This window comes from Columba livia, chromosome 2 (genome assembly GCF_036013475.1).
Source record: "Columba livia isolate bColLiv1 breed racing homer chromosome 2, bColLiv1.pat.W.v2, whole genome shotgun sequence".
In the NCBI taxonomy this organism is placed as follows: domain Eukaryota; kingdom Metazoa; phylum Chordata; class Aves; order Columbiformes; family Columbidae; genus Columba; species Columba livia.
Genome location: NC_088603.1, coordinates 151,768,394 through 151,785,370, shown reverse-complemented (window position 1 = coordinate 151,785,370; position 16,977 = coordinate 151,768,394). Strand labels below are relative to the sequence as shown.

At 47.4% G+C, this 16,977-nt stretch overlaps 1 long non-coding RNA gene across 2 annotated transcripts in view; it reads right to left on the bottom strand.

Annotated features, from left to right (window-relative positions):
* Window positions 1–60: 60 nt before the first annotated feature.
* The window catches only part of LOC110364973 (uncharacterized), an 84,471-nt gene continuing 67,554 nt past the window's right edge, over window positions 61–16,977 (bottom strand). Inside the window, exon 5 of one of the 2 annotated variants that reach the window (XR_010470802.1) lies at window positions 61–16,688. This is a non-coding gene — a long non-coding RNA (uncharacterized LOC110364973). Of the gene's footprint in view, window positions 16,900–16,977 lie in introns of both variants that reach the window. The other variant, XR_010470801.1, reaches the window with a different exon arrangement.

Genomic DNA, 16,977 nt, shown 5'->3' with positions numbered 1-16,977 from the left:
GGAAACAGCTGCTAAAAACCCAACCCAACAAAACCCCCACAACAGCAGTGACCTCATTGCTATGGTTTCTGAGGAACAGTTTATTCCACAAAAAGTAAATTGTTCACAGGGAGGAAAGTGAGTTGAAATTTAGCCAGTACAAAGATACATGTGAATGTACAAAGAAAGCTTTTAAGATCCTGAGTGGTCATCAGAAGGCACCCCCAATAACATGTGTCCCTTAGAGGTTGGAAAACAGCCATTTGCTGCATCGCCAACACCCTTGTGTACAGATGGCACCTGCAAGTGTCTGATGAACCATCCAAGCAGTCATCAGGCTCAATCCTGTTCAGCTTGAATGCCTCAGTAAACACTAGAAGAAAGAGTATTTCTAGATGTACATGGGTGACAAGACAACCATATACTGAAATAAAAGGAGCTGATGGTGTACTAGACTTTCCCATTCTGTTGAAATAAAATTATACCTTGGGTTAGTTTCAAGATAGTTTAAAGGGAAAAAATCAATGACCTTCTACACCTCGGCGCTTTCAAGATGCTTGAAGCATTTGACCTTTTTGGAGAGAAAAAGAAAACACCACAAAACTTTTCCATCTTATAAATCACGTGGATGCAACCTCAAAGGGTGAGGTGGACTGGGCTGAAAGCCACTGTTCAGCTCCACGATGTGGTGAGAGTTTAACACCTCATTGTTGTCAAAAAACGGTACCCTTTCCCAGTCTCCCCAGAGCCACGGCTGGCCCTGGTGCTCACCAAACCTCTCCAGAAGCTGATGCAGTCTCACTGACCAGCAGAAAGCCCACCAAGCATGGACACAAGCTCACTTTCTAACAGCACAAGGGCTGGAGAAGTCGGTGGTACCGACCCCTTTGGTGGCAGGAACAGTGGCAGCCCAGCACCTCCCAGAACAGCCCATCATGTGGCCAATGAGTAGCAGAAGGGAGAGGCACATGAGGAAGAAGAGGAAGAGAAGATAATAATATACAAAAGGCTCGTTTCATTTTTTTTTTGGAAACTGCCTATAATTAAAACCCCAAATCAGATGCAAATTTGGCAGCTGCAGAGAACGGTGCTGGGTTCTGTTGGTTTTGCTTGAGGTTTCTCAGCCTGGTTGGCAGGACACTTCAAGCAGATCATCCTAAGGGAAATGCCTTTGATTTTTCTTAAGAACTTGAAGCTGCTTTAAACACACAGCAAAAATTATCCTCAGGTACCAACTATTGCCAGATTCCCTGACAAGACAAACACATTTATTTTATCTCCGAAAAAATATTTTGCCATTTCCTACCTCTGCATGAAGAAAACAGCTAAGAAAAAGGAGAAAACAACTACTTAGTTCAAGAGAAGAGAAAAAGAACATGCACATGATGCTTTGAAAATTGCACAAAACACTCTAGTGGGAAAGAAAAGCAAGAGAGCAGACAGGGAAGTTGCTCTTGCCCCTGGTGCCCTTCACGTCATGGTACTGGGTACGGGAGCATGAAGCTCTGACCACTCCTGCAGATCCCTGCAGCCGGTAACTCCTGCCTTGCAACCTGTGCGTGCCCCATGCTGGCCTCTCTCTTCTACTCATTAAACCACACCAAAACGCCCTTTTTGAAGTGGTTTGCCAGAAAGAGCTCCGACAGATTTGAGGTGTGGCTCTGCCGCCGCTCCGTCAGTCTGAATTACATGCTGCCCTCCGGGCCACACTTCGTCCCACCGCACCAGTGCTGCTGCCCGTGAGTAGCACAGCCACGACACAGCTCCGTGAGCCACCTTCTCCAACAGATGATCCCATTTTATTGGTTTTAATATATATAATTTCATTAAGGTCACCAGTAACGTGCATTTGCACACAAAGACTACTCTCTAGGACCAGGCTTTATTCCAGGTCAGCCATTGCCTGTAAAGCTGGCAAAGTGGTGCCAAGCATCCCATTCCCAGTCAAGTTGGACCACATGTCCCATGCATGGTCAGACTCAAAGGGACAACGGGGTGGCTGCAGCCGTATGGCACAGATAGTACCAGTGATTAGCCCGGAGAAGAGAAGGCTGGATAGACCTTAATGTGGCCTTTCAGTACGTAAAAAGGGCTGATAAGAAAGATGGGAACAGACTTTATAGCAGAGCCTGCTATGATAGGACAAGGGGTAATGGTTTTAAACTAAAAGAGGGGAGATTCAGGCTAGACATGAGGAAGAAATTTTTTACAATGAGGGTGGTGAAACACTGGCCCAGGTTGCCCAGAGAGGTGGTAGATGCCCCATCCCTGGAGACATCCCAGGCCAGGCTGGACGGGGCTCCGAGCAACCTGATCTGGGTGAAGATGTCCCTGCTCATGGCAGGGGGTTGGACTGGATGAGCTTTGAAGGTCCCTTCCAACCCAAACTGTTCTATGATTATATGGTTCAAGAAGACCACACTCCATGTTGGGGTGTAGGAATGCAAGAACCAAGTCAGAAGTTAGGTGTTTGTTGGAAAGATTTAACCAGGCATCGGAAATGGCCCCAAACGAGCAACCAGAATTTCTCAGCCCGGGTGAGGGAGCAGGGATGTTTGAGCAGGGCTGAGTCAGGGCAGGGGCCAGCACACAGCTCTGTGTCGCAGCAGTGCAGGCACGGAGCAAAAATTAACGGGAAGGACAGGGGGGCTGGAGGCAAACGGCAGGGGCCCAACAAGAGAGACTCCTGCCCACAGGACACTGGTGGTCCTGGGCAGCAGAGGGAGGGCGAGTCACCAGTGGGAAAGCACCAGCACTGCACTAAAAGCAAAGCTGGATACACCAACCTGCAGCACACAGGACCTCGTGGCCCAGCACGTCCCCACTGTGTCCCACACGCAGCTACTGCTCCCTGAAGATCTTTGTCTCATGGACCACGAAACACAGCAGACACTGGAAGATTTCTGGTGGAAAAGGTTGCCAGATCTCTCATTCACTTAGGCAGGTTTTGGTGGTCCTTTATACTTTGGCTTCACTGAAGCAGGGGATGCTTCAAACACAGAAGGAAACACCACAGAACAAGAGAATTGCAGAAAAACAATCAGTAAGGAAAAAAAAAAAAAGCAAGTAAGTTTCCAAATAATAAGAGTTGAGGATGGCAGAACCTACAAAAGGTGTAAGAACAGCAAGAATTAAAACACAGGGATAAATGGGAAGGGTATGAAGAAGCCTCACTGCAGAGCGGGGATGTTCTAGAGACAGGGAAGGCAGATAAACTGACCACGAGGGTGAACCAGGCAGTGTGCAGCCAGGATTCATCGGATTAACAATCTGAGCTGGGATGAAAATACCTCAGTAAATGACACAGTGAAATCCATTCAGCCACTCTAAAAAAAAATACTGTGCAATTTGTGCATCATAATGTCACCTGTTGCTGACACAAGACCTGAGGCTGCAGTTCAGCAGGACGCTGGCACAGTTCATGCAACCCCTGCTGCCACAGCAAGACCTCCATGAGGTGGCACGACGTGGTGATGCTCGGTCCATCCAGGTCTGCTCACAAACGGTGCCGGGTAAAGCCACGTCAGGCATCATCCAGTACCATCTGTCCTCCCGCAGCCGGCGTGAAGCCAGCCCAGACACAGCAAGTCAATGTAACCTTCACATGGATAGTTCAACCCGATCCCACAGAGCGGCAATTGAGTGCCCAGAGCTGATCTGGATCAAAGCCATGCTGCTGATGCTGCTGCCTCACCCCGTGGTGCCAGCAACAGGTTGTAATCGTCGTGAAACCAGCACCAGAGAAAGGCACAGGAGCAGAAAACAGCACAGGACCCGGTTCTGCTGCCCGAAAGCAGTTTCACACGGAGGAGGAACGAGACAAGACCGTCGCTGCTGCTGGTGGTTTACAATCTGGAGCACTGGGGAACAGTGGGTGTTGAAACAGGGATTAATTGCTCCTTAGCTGAAACTGGGATTCCTGCTCCTTTTTTCAGCTTTTAACTGCTATGGTAAAACAGGACAGATGCTTGACAGGAGTCGTGTTTCAAAGCGTCAGAGATGCAATGGGCATTTTCGTGGAAATCTCCCTTTTTCTTCAACAAATATATATTTGAAATGAAAAGCAGCCTGAAGGAAGACACGGGGAAACCTGAGATCTCAACAGCAACGATCGAAGCGGCATGCACCATTCAACAAGCAAAAACAAAAGCATTTAAACTCAATGAAGTTAACAGCACGCCTTGGAAGTTTTTAAGTGAATAAAAAGTTAAAGAAACACATAGCAGAATTATCAACAGAGATGGAAAGGAAACAGAAAGCAAGGAAAGGAAACAGGACAGTAAATCTTCACCAATCGCACCAGCTATTTCCAAGTGGCTACAGGGAATATTTCGGCACCTTCCTGCAAATGACGACACTGTTTATTTTATCAATGCAACTGAGCAAACAGGCCCTGCCATTGCTAAACATCTTTAAAACCCCCTGTTTTACCACACTAAATGCCAGCAGTTTATGGGCAAACTGTCCACTGCCCAGGGGGCAGGAGGCTCAGTGCTTCAGCTGCGGAACTCCAGAGGATGCTCCGGCTGTGGGTCTCTATCCTGACTCCAGGCTCCTGGAAAGACATCAACTCGTGTAAGCAGAGTGTTGTAAAAAAGGCTGAGCTCATCTGGGGAAGGCAAAGCCCGTTTCAGTCTGGGAAGAATCCCACTACATGTTTTTGAACCACAGTCATGCACGGGGAGGGACCCAGGAACAGGGCTGGAGCATCATCTCCTGCGTGTATCCTCCGCGGTTGAGCATCGTGGGGATGAGCAACAGCCCCGGCAGCCTGTTACACAACGCCAGGCTGTTTATGCTTTTAACTAAAATGCTGAAAACAGAAGGAAGGAAAAAAAAAATCAGCGTAAGCTAGCATATTAACCAGCCAGAGGGGACACATATGAGAGCTGCCCCCTCCACACCATACAGCACCCCAGTATCCTGCCAAACCCCAGCTCCCAGCCCTCACCTGCTGCCAGGTGGGCATAGATTTGGGGAAAGCACAGTTCATCTCCAGACCTCAGATGTTGCAGGTTTGATGGGATACCCTGGGAAGCCCTTCACTGGAGCACCCAAGCACCTCTGGGTCATTTCATTTACCCACCATCCAGCACTGGTCACATGCACCTGAACTGCAACCTTGCAGCACCCAAGCTGGGACGGATGAGCCCTCTCTAGGCTCTGCCACCCCCAGAAAACAGCTCTGGTCTGGCAAAACTCACCAGCCAAAAAACTGGTCCAGGACTCTACTTTTTGCCAACAGGTTTCTTTCTTCTTCTCTCAGACTGAAGCAAAAAGGTGTGGGGTTAAGCCCAGCTCAGGATGCTGAGCAACCCAACCCTTGCAGATGGGCACAGGAGATGAGATGAGGAGGATGAGCGTTCCTCCGGTCCACCTGAACCCTGAGAGCATCTCCTGCACTGCTGCACTCGCACTGCTCCTCTCAACAACTTTATTCACCAGCTGCAAGTAAAGCTCCAGAGCAATTTTCAGCAGAGATTCAGAGGCATGTGAGATATTTCCAGATGATTGTTCTTTTTTTTTTCTTTTAAAACTGGCTGCGTATTTCTGGCTAAGTCGACAGATCCAGTCGTTGCTGTTACATATTGTCCTCCCCGAGAGCTATTTTTGCTCATGGTAAAAGAAACTCCAGTTCTTTCTGATTAACTCCACAGAAATGCCCATTGCTCACACAGGAGTCTGTAAAGCTGGCTTGAACTAATCATCAAATTAGTTTAAAACAATTACATTCTGCGGATGAGCATCCTCTGGCATCCAAAATATCATTCTGAGGTTTTTATGCACTTTTAATGTTATTTTGTTTTACTGTCGCCATCAGGTTAATCACAGACAGAACAGAAACATCATCAAAACCAGCCAGCCCATCGTGGCATAACCCAAAACAACACAATTAGTTACCATAACCAGCTTCTCTGCAGAAGCAACATCTCATATTCCAGTCTTGGTTCTGTATGTGCCTCATGATTCAATTTTGAGGGGAAAAAATCCATGAGGAATCTGCATTGTATTAGTGCAAACCCCAACACTGCATCATGCAAAAGGCAGGAAAGAGCTGACCCCAAATGTGATGCAGCAAGCACGGCACTTTGGCTTCCAGCAAGTTTGCCCAGATAGCCGGGTATGGCCCCTCACTGGTGGTCCAGTACAGGATGGGGATCTTGTTTATGTTTATAAATATCTCAAGGGTGGTTGTCAAGAGGATGGGACCAGACTCTTCTCAGTGCTGCCGAATGATGGGATGAGGGGCAGTGGGTGCAGACTGAAACAAAGGAGTTTCAATCTGAATATGAGGAGAAACTTCTTCACCTTGAGGGTTCCAGAGCCTGGAACAGGCTGCCCAGAGAGGTTGTGGAGTCTCCTCTGGAGACATTCAAACCCACCTGGACACATTCCTGTGTGATCTGCTCTGGGTGAACCTGCAGGTGGGTTGGACTGGATGATCTCCAGAGGTCCCTTTCAACTCCAGACACTCTGTGATTTTGTGATAACTCATCTTTACAACAGGAAGAATGGGTTTCAGCAAGTAAGCACACACCACCTGACAGTTGGACACAGGAAGACCCTAAGAAAGACTTAGACCATACAAAAAAGCCAAGGCTGTCAAGCCAAAGAACCGCGCAGTGTGCCTTTGCACTCCATTCCCCCAAATTTGCCAGTGTAAGAAAATGAGGCTGCTGGTGCTTCCACCATCAGCTGGGCTTTCACAGGAGCACAGAGCCCGTGTTTCAAGTTGACCCAGGGTCAGCGCAGCTCCGCAGTGGGGAAACAGCCCCGTGGGACTCCACACGCAGCACGGAGAGTCTCTTCTCCTTTCCCTTTTGTCCAAGCATCACTTGAAGCAAAAGCCTGGAAACGCATTAACCAGGAAAGAAAAGCAACCGCATGACACAGCGAGCACACAAAGCAAACCGTGACATTTACAAGTGAGGCTGGTCTTACTCATTTGTATTTCAAAGGCCAGGTTGACACAAGACATTTTTCTTGTTCTAGCTTCGTCTGTGAAGGGAATAATACATAATTCTGAGTGTTGTTGCCACAGTGTCAGCCAGAGGCTTCCTGCAGAGGCAGCTACAATGACATTCAACTTTCCTCCCCTGAAGAATCTAAGATCCAACCTGGGAAAATTCCCCTTTGGCTGATATGACCCACACTGATTTCGGGAGACTTGCTCATGCCAATACGCTCACTGACCCAATCCTAAACTCTCTATGGTTTGAATGAACATTAAGCTAATCATGCTGAGTGTTTTTCCTCCTTCAGTAACTTCACACTGCCAAAACCCTTCCACCTTCAGCACTTTTGCTGACGGAAGGTGAAATTTAGGGAGAAAACTCAGGCTCAATGTTTCAACACCTTCAGGGCCTCTATCAAACTGTAAGGTCTCCTTTTTTGCACAAAACTGGTATTTTTGATCCAACCACCAGTAACAACCCCAGCAGAGGATGGAGGACCACCAGCGCCTATCAGAGTCACATTGGCAAGCTACGGTGCTCCTTAGACCAAGAGCTGCCTCTTCCTTCAGCTCAGCAACCTGATGCACAATTCAGCTGAAATCTAGTTTACAGCCTTCCCTGTACACCAGACCCACCAAGACCCTTGTCAGAGGTGGTGATACTCTGTTCTGGTGTAATACCTGTCCCAGTTGTCAACTTTAAAACTGGCAGTCAAGGTACATGGCACATTTACCTCTAACAATTTCAGCCTCATATCCTCCTCCCAGCAAAAACCCATCTGTCTCAAAGGAACAAACAATTCTCTCCACACCACACACATTTTTATGCACCTGTTTCCAGGCCAACAATCTAGAAAGTCCAGATCTTCTTGGAAGACTTTACTTGCCCATCACAATTCAGATGGACTGTGATTTACAATGAGGCAAATATGTAAAAAGGACAAAGTCACAACAGATCAGGTCTCCAGCTCCCTGGAAGGCACCATCACGACCACACGGAGGCCTTAAAGAGATGCTATCATAAAAAGGCCATGAATGTCCACACAATGAGAACATCCTCTTCAAGCAGGACTAAAAGATGGGTGCATTAAGTGGGCATCTTGCTCCAAGGGTTCCTTCAGGTCAGAGTTGACCACGAGGCTCCAGTTCTCCTTTATGACATGACCCCATGGTTAACTTTGGCTCCTTTTCTCCCCCAAAAGCACACTGGCATTGTTGGGAGTCCTTTTACCCAGCTACTAAGTCTGTGTACATGACCCTAACGGGCACACTAGGAAAGCAAAGCAAGCAAATTAGCAAAGACAGGTGTGTAAGAAACAACAGGGGAACCAGCTTGAGCAATTAATGATCTCCATATTGAAATCAGAATTTTCCTTTCAAGTTTGCCATCCAGTGCAGAGCTCCTCCTACTGATCTTCTCCTCCACCCACCACCACCGTGCATTCGACCTCTGCTGCAGCTGCTGTCTCCAGCCTTCATCCATGCCCGTGACACCATGGTCACCGTCCAGCACATCTCCCCTCCCCTTTCAAGGCAGTTTTATTCCTGTTTTTAAAGCAATTTTCCTCATATTTTCTTTGACCATGTGTGTGGACCCATGCCTATCTGCACACAATGAGTAACTGCAACTTGGAGGTTTCGGGGCTCCCACCTGGCAGCTGCAAAGCCCATGGACCCCTAACTTACAGGCAAATGAAATGGTGCTGGATGAATGAAATGAACCAAATGAAATGGTTCGTGTCTGTGTCTTCTCTCGCCCAGGTGGAGCGATGGTAATTGGGGATGAAGGAAAGCGAACTGGGATGGGTCACAGAGAGGTCTGGCAATGGACTGGTTGGTTCTGACACATCCCACCCAAGATCCCACCACAAAAGTGAGAATGATTTCCCTGTGACAGCAAGACAAGGCTGTATATAAATCACATATTGTAACATGTACATGCACAGAGCTATATATAAAGATACACCAAAATAACACCAAGGAGTATGGATGCCAAAGCAGGGATAAAATTAGCTTATTAGAGAAGCGGAGAAATCTTGTAAGATCATGGAAAAAAAGCCTATTTTGAACAGTAATGATCACATTTCAAAAATAGTAGATATTCTTGGCTTGGAGCCGCACATACCACAACAGACGATGATCAAGTGAGATCTCATGAGAGAAAAATCAGCCAGAAGATCCATGGGAGAAATCCCATGAAAAACAAGGATTGCATGAGTTAAGGAGCTCCAGCAAATTATTTCCTTGGCTTTACTGAGGGTGCTGCTTAAGCCAGCCTGCTGCTAAATGCAATCTGCTTAAAATTGTGCATCCCTGACATGGCAAAAATCAGCAGAACCTTAGAAATAACTTTTCAAAATCCATTTCTTGAAGGCTAATCCAACAATAACTAGATAAAAAGCCGTGTCGGCAGGGACTGCCAGGATGCCATCCGTGAGACTTAACCCAGATAAGGCAAAAATGCAAATAATGTCAAATGCATATAAATTAGAATAGAATAATACTGTAGTTAGCTCAATGACTTCATAAAAAATATCAATTTACAGTGCAAAACGAGGCTTAAAAATGAATGAAAATGGGTTAGGGGAGTTCCATCACAATTGGATAACGTGCTCAAGGGCATCAATGGGGGCACACAAGCATCCCAGGGCTGGGAAGCATTTAACAACTTCCCTAGAAAGGTAAGACTAATAAATACAAAGTAGTATTAATCTGTAATAAAGCCCACTATAATATTTAACAATAATTAATCGAATTCAGATAAAGGTGGTATTTATAACGAGCAATAATAAGTGCAAAACATAATCAGAATCCCTGCACCCAAAAATTAAGACCTACCTCCAAGAGCAGGGCAAGCACGGTCCATCTGAAGAGGCACATGCTGCCCCTCACTTCATGGATATCAGGATTTTTATGGCAAAACCTTGGGTAAAATCCCTTTCTAAAGAGAAATCTGTGCCCAAGACATCAATGCGGGTCTGAGCATCGTCTGCCCAGCTCAGCAAAAAGTTTTCCTAAATTTCCCATCCATTTTGCTGGATAATTTGGGTGTGGCCAAGAGGGATGAATTACAGGCATGGGGTAACTCAATCCGTCTCCCCCAGAGAAGCTCTACTGGCAGCTCCAAGTGAGGTGCTGCTGACTTTGGATATCTTACCTCTTCTTTTTTTCCCTGCGAGTGACCACAAGAGAAACTTCAAGCAAAACTGTCCTAATCTCTCCTGAAGATTTTGATTTCAGTCTGACGTAGGTGCTATTTGAAGTTTCATGAAAGGACCATCCTAAATAAAAAGGTTTGTGATGGTCATGTAGCAGTAAAATCTCTTTCAAAGCTTTAACCCAGGGGTGCCAAACTCATTTTCACCAGGGGGCCACATCAGCCTCGCAGTTGCCTTCAAAAAGCCAAAGGTAATTTTAGGACTGTATAAATGTAGGCTTTAACCCATCAGTTCATCGGGAGAAAACCAAGGATGTTCGTTAACCCTTGGTATGCTGGAACAGTCAAAGACACTGCCCATGGCCAAGATAAGCCTGTTATTTCAAAGGCTGCTGTAGCCAGGCACCAGCTCCAAATTTTATATTTATCCTCTGTTTCAGGGAAACAAGGACTTAATATTACATCATTTTACATACAAGCAACAGAGATATCAATAAATTAAAATGTGGGACTGCTCTTTCCCTAATCTCAGCTGTCTATAAATTAAGCATCCAAGTGTCTGGAAACTCTCCATGGTTCATGGAGGAACAGGCTGCTTCAAAGCAACATTTATTCCCCCTCTTTCCACTGAATGTAAGTGGAGCTTAAGTTAAAAATCAGGGTTTTTTTAGACTTCTCACCTAATCTCACCTGACTGCTACCCACAACCATTCAGGAACAGTGATGTCCACCAAAGAGGAGCTCCAACTGGCACAGTCATGCCAATACATCTCCAAGAGGGCCAGCACGCTGACTGCCAAGTCACACTTTCGGACACTCTCGGTCCAGCTGTGTGACCCGACCAAGGTCACACACCAGTATATGCTGACGCTAGTACTGGGATGTTCCACGTTCAAGATTGGGCTCTTCAACCTCTCAGAAATGAAACTGCTTTAAAAGCCTTCATTTGTGCTCTCAGAAAACACACAGAAATTAAATGCCCAAAGCATCAAAATTTTTAAATTTTATTAGCTTAATTGTTACAGAAATATGAAAATTCAATTTGGCACAACAACCAACTTCCCCCCCTCCCCCCAAACATCTCTCCCCGGATAACCTACATGGTACGTGACTTCACGGCGGTCTGATGTGAGGAACACCCATTCTGCCCCATTCCCACCCGGTTCTGCTCACCTGTCCAGCAGCCTGGCCCACACTAGGGGCATCCCCACAGGCAAAAGGTTCCAGTTTCTGCTGTTTATCCAAAATACCAATGCATTTGAGAGTGAGTAACATAAAACAGCCAGAACCATCAATTTTCTGCTCTTTGAGACTATGCCCGCATAGAAAATACTCCCATGAAAAGATAATTTGTAAAGCATTATCTATAAGGTAAGGCCTACTGAGTTAATCCTCATCACAATGTATCTCTGATGCCTTCTCATGGAAGGATGCAACCCAGTAAAGAGGTATTGCTGGCATGTCACCACACACGGCCAATCTGCAGGATCATCAGCTCTCTGCCATGACCACAAGGAATGACAAGATGGAAAACCACCACCCATCTCATTCCAAGTCAGCAGCTCCCAGCATGTCTGCTTGGAGCAATAAACCCCTCTCACAAAAGTGACTCTTTGCTCCATCTACTGCTGTTAAAGATCTCTCACATACTCTTGTTTTGGGAATCCCATTGACAAATTCAGGCAAACAAGCTTGAACAAAAGAAAGAAAAAATTCAAGCCTAACACACGCAGCCATTCAGCAGTTTGGCTCATGTGTTTCACTGCCCTATTTTTAGTCGCCCATTCCATGAAGGTGCATTGGCACCATGCACCCCCCAGCCCCATCAATGTGGACCGTCAAGCTTCTTGGCTCCAGCCATTGTGCCACCTTCTCCAAGCCAATAGTGATCTGGCTGCAGGTTGCAATACAGCAGGCAGTTATGACTCAGGACTATCATTAATATACATTACCCCCAGAGCACTTAGGGGTTAGAAAAATACGCCCCAGGTTTAATTAATCATTCTTGGCCCCTTTTACTCCATACTGGTTTTCAATATACAACTTCCTAATTCAGAAAATGAACATGGTTTTCTGCAAAGGGGTCAAATTTATTAAGGAAAAACATCCACACAAGGACAACATCTCTCAAAGGAGATGTCTCTCCAGGACATGCTGCAGATGCATCCGCTGCCCACCTGTGCCATCACTTGTGGTCTACAAGTGACCCAGAGACCTATCCCTGCCTCCTTCCAAACCCCTGAACACCCGCCCCATCACAGCCAAGACCGCAGGCTATATAACAAAGGGCCACATCCACAAGTTGTGGCCTGGGAGGATCGTGTAGAACACTGGGGAAAGCTTTCCTATGAGCAAGGTGGCACAGTGTGGAAAGTTGTCAGCCTGGAGAGATGGGGACATCTCCACCCCTGGAGGGTGCCTTCTCCTGACACTGGTGGCACCAGAGACCTCACCTGGTCCCTCCCAGACACCACATCGGCGGTTTTCCCTTGGGTCCTGCTATGTTGTAGGAGATGTTGATGGCCAGGCTGCTCCCCTGGGACTTCCCTGCCTCTCCCCCAGGTCTCCACTGCAGACCATGTCTGGATGGTCTTCCTCAACTCCCCTTGTTAAATCACCAAGGTGCCCAGGAAACACAGTGCACACCCCAGGGAGACAACAAGGCCAGGGCAGCTCTGTGCATGGGGAGGAAGGCAAAGGTGTGGGGAGTTGAGGAGACACTGAAGAAAAACAGAGATGACACAAACCACCTCTGAGATAAGCTTTTTACTTGCGTGTAATTTAACCATCCATAGACGCCGTTAACTTAAATAGGAAACAGCAGAACTGAACAACCCATTGATGCAAAACCTGAAAAAAAAAGCCAGAAAACATCTGCTTCAACTAAATATATTCAGTTTGCTACTGCACACCCCCCACGAACACACAAGACCCACATGGCCGTACAGACAATGTGATTCAGAAAGGCAACTGTACAAGTTTGTACCAATGCCGAGCTCTCTCTAGGCATGGACACATGTAAACACTGGCCATGGCAAGTCGCTGGCTGGCCCAGATGATGCTGGGAGCTGCTGATGAGGAGCAACTGAATCTTGGAAGAGGAGAATGCCATGAGCTGAGGGAAGACGGGCCTGAGCAACATCACCATTTATTTTTTCCAGATTTATTTCAATGGCTCTGGGAGGATGTAACGTCTCCAAACCTTGGATGAAACGCCTGGGTGCTAACATGATGAGGATGGAACCTGCAGAGAGCATGGGGCTCCCTCCCCATCCCCGCAGCCACGCACACACTAATCACTCCACACAGCTGCTTTAAAGAAGTAAAAATCCCTGAAAGAGGAGACAGCTCAAACAGATTTTTATCATCACATCCTGCACATAATAAGTGAAATCAGAAAGTGGGAGGAGCAGCCTAGGAAACGGATAAGCATTAGATGCTCATGGTGAAATAATCAGTGTCTCGGCTTTGGCGGAGGGGAGGCTGTGGGAGCGCTCATTAAAATCAGGAAAATTAGTGAAACTATCAATGAACTGAAGTGGGACCTGTCACACTGCAGGATAACACAGGCGAGAGATGGGGTGGACTGACCATCTGTGACCCTGGCTGAGCTGACAATGCCTGATGGGACACATGTGCAGGTCCAAATCACAGCAAAAAAAAAAGGCTTCATCAAAAACCCCCACTGGATGCTAAGCCCAGGCTGGGTGTAAAATTAATCCCAGCAGAACTGGGGCAGGGCCCGAAGAGCAACAGCTCGGGACAGCTCCCCAGTGCACTCAGCATCGCCACGCTGGGCAAGACGGGTCCTAAATCCACAGCAGTTGTGATCTAAGGGATGCCACCGCTTAACCAGTCATCCCTTGAGCTGCAGCAACTGGCTGGATTCCTGTACTGCTACCGCATCAAACATGAGGCAAAGCACAGCCTAAAAGCCCTTCCAGGCAGGTTTAAACTAACCAGTCTAATGTCACACTCGCAACAGTCTAATGGGCAGCAGCTCAACAAGCTCTGCTCACCCAGCACTCCTCAGATGGCATTGATCAAAGAAGGTTTTAAGCTGTTATACACCATCCTGTATCAGTGATCAGCGCTGATTTAGCTGAACCACAGCGAAACCCAGAGGAAGCTTCATTGCAGGGATATCACAAGTGCCAGCTGGTCACCCTTAGCCAATACTCACTGCCAAAAATGCTGCCCGTGCCTCAGTACCCTGCTCACCCTACGACCCAGCCCACCTTTCCATGTTTCATCAGCGAACATATCTCCTGGCCTGGCCTCGGGGCTTTGCCCCGTTTTTGCCTCCCTGCAAGATCCTCAGGCTTGACAAAGTCACCTCCTCATGTTGGACCCGTCCGCCTTTTCTCAGGGCTGATCAACTTGAGTCATGCAAATTACCCAGGGTGGAGGTAAACTTTGTTAGTGGCAGAAAGGGGCATTCAGATGGTTCCTTTTATGTTTCACAGGTCATTTGCATCCTTATTCTCTGCCTTTAGGGCAACTCCCAGTTGACTGAACACCTGCTTTTAGCTGCTGGGACGCAAATAAAACACCTTCTCCACCCACCCCCAATTCACACTCTTTCTGAATATTTAGCTGGTTTCACTGAGACTTGCAAAGCCCTCCTCGCTTCAGGCAGGCTGGTCATTTTATCTTGATCAATATGGAGATGAACACATTCTCCTGCTTAACACGTCCCAGAATCCCAAAGCATCCCAGCAAACCAAACCCAAGGAGAGCAGAGAGCCCAGCGCCAGGTCACAGGCTCTGTGGCTCCACATCTCTGAGTACCAAACACTCTCGCTGATGTCTGAGGTGTCAGCCTGGCACAAAGATCCTTCCAGAAAGGGAGGGATGCAGAAAGGAAGCCAGCTGGAGTGAACTTTATTGCAGAAAAGCCAGACAGCCAGCAGCCAAGTAGAAATGAGGCTCTTCGCTGACAACCACTGATACTGCAGAAAGCACCACCCCTGCTTAGACACAGCAACAGGATCCTCCATTACACTGCTTGTCCTTAACAAGATCATCACCACAACTCCAAAGACTCAGTTTATCCCTGTTCTCTGCATAGAGAATCAAGGCACGACCTAAGAGCAGAGAGGGCAGCAGCAGAAGCATCGAACACAAGGGCACCATGAGTCCCTGCAACATCTTCTGGTCTCCAAAGTAGACAGAAGGAAGGTAGAAGATGTATGTGTCCTCCACTGGGACACAACTAGGGCTCATGCAAAGGGCAGTGACCACACAACTTCATGTGACAGTGTTTCCCTCACTATAAAAGGGAGCATTTCCTCTCTCCAGGGCTGCAGTGAAAACACTCCAAAGACTAGTAACACAGAAAAGCTTACAGTACATTGCAGAAGAAACTCTGTATATAAGACACACACACACATTCTGTTTGCCCAATGAAAATTAAACAAGAGTGATGTACTGCAGCAAATTATATTTGTTCCTTGATTTAAGGTGACAATCTTGAGGATGCATCTTCAACATCAATCCCTCTTTCCTAACACAGGGCAATGGGCTCCACCTCTGACAGCATATTGGAGGGCACCAGCAAAAACAGAAGTGTATAAAAATATCTTCTACAGTTGCAGCTGCTTAGGTACAACAGCTTGTATACCTAAGTTTTAGTATTTTCTACTCAGTATTTATCCACACCGCAATACGGACGAGCCAGCACATGCTGAGCGCTCTGCAAACAGACGCAGAAAACAACATTCCTGTTCTCGCCCCCAAAAAAAGCTTGTGGTGAAAAGGTGAAGCAGAGGATGCAGCCCAGCAAAGGCAGATAGATATCTGGAGGGAATTTCCCCCCCACAGGAGATGCAGCGAAGTGCACAAAAGCTCTCCATCGAGATGCTCATCAACAGAGCCCTGACAGCAGGTCTCAGCTCCTCACATTACCGCACCCACCAGCAGCTCTACCACAGCTGAGTTACTGGGACATGGATGCTCCTGCTACAGGTGTCAGGCTCCCAGAGAGGCAGGGCAAGAATCACTCCAAACCTTTTCACGGTTGAGAAGCCACAAGCCACGTTACTCAAAAATCCAGAGGATGGAGCAGTTCCAGGGCTGGTTCCCAAGAGGTTCGTGGGCAGCGCCAGAAGCCTCATCAAGTCTCAGTGCAGCACCTCCTGGGGCTGGAGTGATCTTGCTGGTCCCTACTGGGACTGCTACAGCACAGCATGAGATGACCCAGTTGGACTGAAATTGTCTCGATGATGATACTCTGTCCTTCAGGAACGTACTTATGCTGCCAGCCAGGGTGTATAAATGCTGAGAGCAGGCTCAGACAAGTGGCTCACAGATTTAGGCTGTGTCCAAACCTTGAAGAAAATGTAAGGGCAGCTTAGGAGAGGCCCAAGCTTTCATCCAGTGGGTTTGCACAACCCAAGCCACCAGTAAGAACCCTGAACTCCAGTCCTCCTATGGAGGGTGCAGACAGGCATTGCAGACCCTGCATCCAAATGAGCCATCCCAGCTCCACTGACAGTGAGGAGCAGCAGGCATTGTAGGGAATGATTCAACACATGCAGGTGCCTACAGCAGGTCAGGGTCAGGCGCTTCATAAAAACACCCATTTCCCTCCAGCAACTGTAAAAGGAGACCGGGGGAGAACTGGTTCAGTAGCACGTAATTGCAGCAGAGGTCTCTCAATCTAGAAGAGCAAAGTCTCTTGCTGAGAAGCCCACATACAACCAGAAACAAGGTCTGTGTGATGCACAGACGTCAACACATCCAAGATAATCTCCAGCCCTTCTGAGACCCTCAAGCACATCAGCAGTCTAGAATCCTCCCATCAGCCCTGTAGAGGCAAAATACAGTGAAACCCATAATAAAAATTAAGTCTAGAGGTTCAACAGAAGAGGTGTCAGCCACAGGG